Below are 5202 nucleotides of genomic sequence, written 5' to 3'. Positions count from 1 at the left end.
CAAAAATTGTTCTGTGTCAGAAGACTACAGACTACCTCCTTGAATCCAACCTGCACCATTTGCATCCGTAAAATAAAAATTTGCTTCTCGACAAACACAAGTGAACATGATGGAGGTAAAACGCTCAGCAAGTTTTTTAATAAAAAAAAAAGACGCTTAGTAAGTTATCTGATATCATGAACCGTTATGTGATTACGCCAATGAGTTTTGATTTTGTTATTGATTAATCGATACGCAATTTAGAATCACTCCCGACACAAACTTTAGTAGAATGAAAAAATGCATCAAGAATACATGCTCATAAACCGAAAGCTGCATATAGAAAAACATTAGCTTTACCTAAATTTGTAGTAAAAGCAAAAGAATGTGATTTAATTTGTTGGAACTTCATTTACATGTAGTTTGTTTGCAATTGCTTATGAAATGAGGAAAATCTTCAAAAAGTGTGTACGTGTACACCGAGTGTGCATTCGAAACCTCACAAAATAACATTACTCTCGATTTAACAATCATGATCTTAATGATGTGTTCTGCACTTCCGTGACAATCTATCTGCAAAAGTGAGGTATAAGATATGTAAAGACGTCTGTGTTGTTGTTGATTTCCGCAGACCTCTTATCTTGGTATGCCTTCTCATAGGCAAATTGTCTACTTGAATGTTGGTATGTCTTCTTGGATCATATAGTTTTGACTCCGTTTGATACACGAATGTAGCACAGGTCTGGCTAGTCCCAGTCGCACAAGGAAATAGAAGAAAGTAGAATGCCCGAATAAAATGAAAATTACAATTTGCAAAGTTTGTCATTTTTTGTAGTTAACTTGTGTTATAGGTCAATGTAGTTTGAGGGTTGGGGGCGACGGGTCTCATCCATCAAAACATTGGGGTTTACCATAAATCAATCAATCACATATCAAATCAAAACGCTTAGCTTATTGATTAGGCCAACAGAGGCACATCTCTAAAGAACAAACCATACATGCAATACTCCATCCATATACATCATAACTAGCCATACATAACAAAATGATGATGCATGGATTTTTGAGTTTGGACTTTGGAGATGCGTCATACATTCATTCATAAGAGCACGACAAGCATACATGCATGCATGATGAAACTGGTAATAACAAAATGAAGCTAGCAAGCACTCCATTGATCAATCGATGGTGAAACAACAAGCTTGAATGCGATTAAGCTAAGCCTAGCATATATGGATCGACCATCATTTCACTCACTACTACTGAAATTAAAATCGAAGATAGAACGGGTCTCTACTCTCTACTACGTACTAGTGCTACTGCTAAACTGAACAATATGCAAAAACTCAGAACCGACTTCAGTGACAGAGATGAGAGAGTGAACGCTCACTACAAGCGAAGGGTGAGATCCACATTTGGAGTTGGGGTTGAGATGATCAAAGGAGAGGCCTGAAACGTCCCAAACCCATGTGGAGGAAGATGAGAGGTGGAGTACTGGTTCTGGTTCTGGTTGGCTCCTCCAACATGAAGAGATGCTATGTTTCGGAAATAAGTTGTTCGCTCGCGCTTGTGTGCGTTTTGGTGGCCGCCGAGAGCCTGACGAGTGTAGAACTGGCGAGGGCAGAAGAGGCATGGGAATACTCGACCCGATGAGTTTGTGGGTTGGCTCGGTGGTGGTGGTGGTGATGGTTCTCTGTCGCGCTTGTGGACGTTTTGGTGGCCGTTCAGAGCTTGACGAGTGTAGAACCGGCGAGAGCAGAGAAGGCATGCGAATAGTCTACTGGATTGGGTCGGTGGTAGTGGTGATGAGTGTTGGTAACGACCCATTTTGATTTTCAGAGATCAAGCTAGGTGATGAGGACTGTGTCTGTGACTAGGTCTGTGAGTTCTTTCCTTTAAAGGATCTGGAGTAAAGTAGAGACAAATTTCGAAGGACATATATACCCTCGTGTTTCCCTTAATTCTATAGTGATCGAATTAAGGAGAGGGAGTGAAAGCTAAGGGCAGAACGGGGAAGAAAAAGACGAGGGAATCAAAAATGGGGGCGTGACAGGAGAGGAGGTACGAGGACTCATGCAATTTAAATCTAATCAAATCGCATCACATCCCCCAGACAAATTAAATTTATTATGATTTGTCTTGCGTGAGGGTTGAGCTAACTATTACTGTTCCTGCTGCTGCGGCTTTAAGTCTAGTTACTACTCAACTACTGCACTGCACCAAATACCAATTAGCTTTGTCAAGAATAAACGTACCACATTGTTCTTCCTTTCTGAAAACTCAATTATTAGTACTATGATTCTGTACAAGGTGGAACAAGGACTAAAGATCAAGTCATGGCAAACGAAACCATATGTGAATATATGTACACCCAGATAAGCAGATTCAAGGATACAAATAACAGAGCATGTTGTCAGTTCAGTTACGTTTCACTCGATGTCGAAGTATTTTGGATCCTCTGGGAAATGGTATTCCACGTTTAACTGCCATTGAACAACCAAACAAAACAAACAGGCCTTTGTCAGCTAATCACATATGATATATATAGCAAACAATACATAGTGAGATGCAAAATTACCATAAACAATCAATCTACATTGCCAAACACAAAATTCTGCTGTACGTGTGTACGCCTCATGTTATAATGCTTGGTACACTAAATATACACATACCTTGCCCTCATCAGCATCTGACTGGCACTGAGGGAATACAACCCTCAAGTCATTGTAGAGAATCTCCGCTCCCCTTCCATATCTAAGTTTCTTCTTTGTATTCCACACAAGGGATCTGATTTGCATCTCTGAACTGACCTGGAACCTTTTCGAGGAAGAGGGCAAATGAAACGGAGATGCAGTGCATAACGAAGAGCGCACTATTCTTTTTTTGATTTACTCTTGAACAACCAACCGCTTGTTTCCTGTCAGTTTCATGGCGTGCATCAACCCAGTTGTGGTCCTTGTCATCATTGCACAGGCACTCCTTACCACCATTGAACCTCTTCTCAACCCCCACGAAACAAGGAATTCCTACCCTTTCTGTTTTAGGGGATAGCTTGGACATATCACCCTCAACTATTAAATCTATCAAATTGGAGCATTCACTTTTAAATTCAGTTCTCTGAGCTAGTGATCTTGTTGTATACTCTACTGCAGCTGCTTTCTGTACTCTTGTGTCTATGACTTTCGAATCAATATCTGTCTCCTCATGTCTCAGCTGAGTGGACGTCGGGGTAGACGCTAACGTCACCTTCTGGCGCAAGAAGGTCTACTTCGATTTGAATGGATTAGAACAATATTGAACAGAAACATAATATGTAATTAGACAACAGATACACGGTACAAAAGAAAGCACATGCATATATGACTTACAATATGGTTGAAGTTTTTTATGTTAGCTATCATTCAAAAACCACAACTCAAAGCCAATGGAAAGTATTGCAAGTCTAGATTATGTGTGCAGAGTAGGCAGTATGCAGCACATAAAATATTTCTTCTTCATTTTTAAAATAATGGATTAAACAGAAAGTTTAGGCCACGATCGATGTGAAACAATCAGTAATACACTATTATTTGCAGTTGAAAAGGAAAGATTTATCTTACTTTGGTACCAGCCGGCATGTCTCTTAAATCATAGTTGCAAAGGAAAGTATGAATCGGTGTCTTTTCAGGATTACTTAGAACCTGCGTAAAAGAAAAGCATACAGGTGAACTTCATATCATTTGAACAATTGAAAAGCACATATGAAAACCATGTTCAACTAACAAATTTTATTGTAGGTGGGTAGATAGCATGATAACTTTACATGGATTAAAAGCTTTGACAACTGACTCTGCAACTGAAAAAAGCATATAACTTTTACCAAAATATATTTTCTTGAAACGTAAATTGACAATGATCCCCTTTAATTAGATAACAGAATAACAAAGGCCTTTAGTTACCTGATTCCAATGCTCACATTAACATACAAGTGACTCTACATCCCAAGAATAATGGAAGCTAACTTCCTCCCAAGAAAAATTCAGACCAGAAAAAAGTGGTTTGAGAGAGATGAAACAATACCAGCTGTATCCGGCCCTTGACAGGAATGCGCAGGCGGCTCTTGACAATCTGTGAATCATCATTACATAGTCCCCGTTTCAGCTTTTGTCCTCCACTCCTATTCAATGCTGAATTTCCGGCAATATTTATGGATGCATGATACAATAACTAGCAAGCTCCTTCTACACTAGTTACTGAAAAAGGAAGCTTTTGTGATCGCGGTGAGAAGTTTCACCCAGTAATAGTACACCCAGAAAACCATCAATTCTCTACATATATCAAGAGGTGAGCAGTTATAAAGTTACAATAAGGGACAATATGAAGGAGTAATACACAGCAGAAGTACCAACACTAACCTGACAGGGCTTCCCTGATAAGAACCGACCAGACAGTAGATTCTTCAAATGAACCAACCAAGGATCTCGTCACGGATAGCCCACTAAGATTTCTAACGAATCTCAAGCATTTGAAGAACCTAGTGCTATGTACCTACCAAAGGCATCCCCAATTCAAACATTTGAGTTACCAGTCTCTCCAAAGAGATATTGAAGCACATGGTAGTAATGCGAAGATCACGAGTAGCACGGATATGGAGACCTCCATAGCAGCAGCCCATGGAACACACATTATCCATGATTTCCTAGAGAAACAACCTGTGCCTGAGACACTCATGAATCAGTTCATGAATAATAATGCAACATTGGTTCCAAGTTGAGCAAATCGGACTACAATTCCCAGTGATCAAATGCAGATAAACCGCAACAATCATATACTGATCATATGGAATATAAATTGTGTTTAGCTTTTGGTCACAAAGCAAATCATCTAGCAGAGTTCAATCATAATTGTTATATGAGGCTAACACAAGAACAATCAAAGTGGAAGAGTAGTAGAGAGTTAGCTTAAAATGATCACACATTCACCAGAAAATCCATAACAGCTCTCAAACACAAAGCAAAGAGAAGCCAAGTCTTACAGAATCATCAAGATTATATACAGAAATTCATGTTGAAAAGATACAATAACACGAGGATAACGCACCGAGGAAAGCTCCGATCAAACAATTCCGGCAGAGATCATGAGGAGGAATCTTCCATCCAAATTGAAATAGAGAAGCGATCGATATGATTGAAAGAGAAAGAGCAAAAGAGGAAGAAGAGGAGAGAGAGAGAGAGAGAGGAGGGG

At 39.5% G+C, this 5202-nt stretch overlaps 1 non-coding gene across 1 annotated transcript; it reads right to left on the bottom strand.

The window, feature by feature from the left end:
- Window positions 1-2247: 2247 nt before the first annotated feature.
- Window positions 2248-5202, bottom strand: LOC101297797. Its single transcript, XR_185468.1, has 6 exons — window positions 5059-5202; window positions 4374-4676; window positions 4039-4286; window positions 3579-3659; window positions 2652-3243; window positions 2248-2462 (listed from the first exon to the last, which is right to left on the bottom strand). It is a non-coding gene; the product is annotated as an uncharacterized LOC101297797 (transcript).

Source organism: Fragaria vesca, unplaced genomic scaffold (assembly GCF_000184155.1).
Source record: "Fragaria vesca subsp. vesca unplaced genomic scaffold, FraVesHawaii_1.0 scf0513012, whole genome shotgun sequence".
NCBI classification, from domain to species: Eukaryota; Viridiplantae; Streptophyta; class Magnoliopsida; order Rosales; family Rosaceae; genus Fragaria; species Fragaria vesca.
Note: the sequence above shows the minus strand (reverse complement) of the source record. Positions and strands in the feature narration are given on the sequence as shown.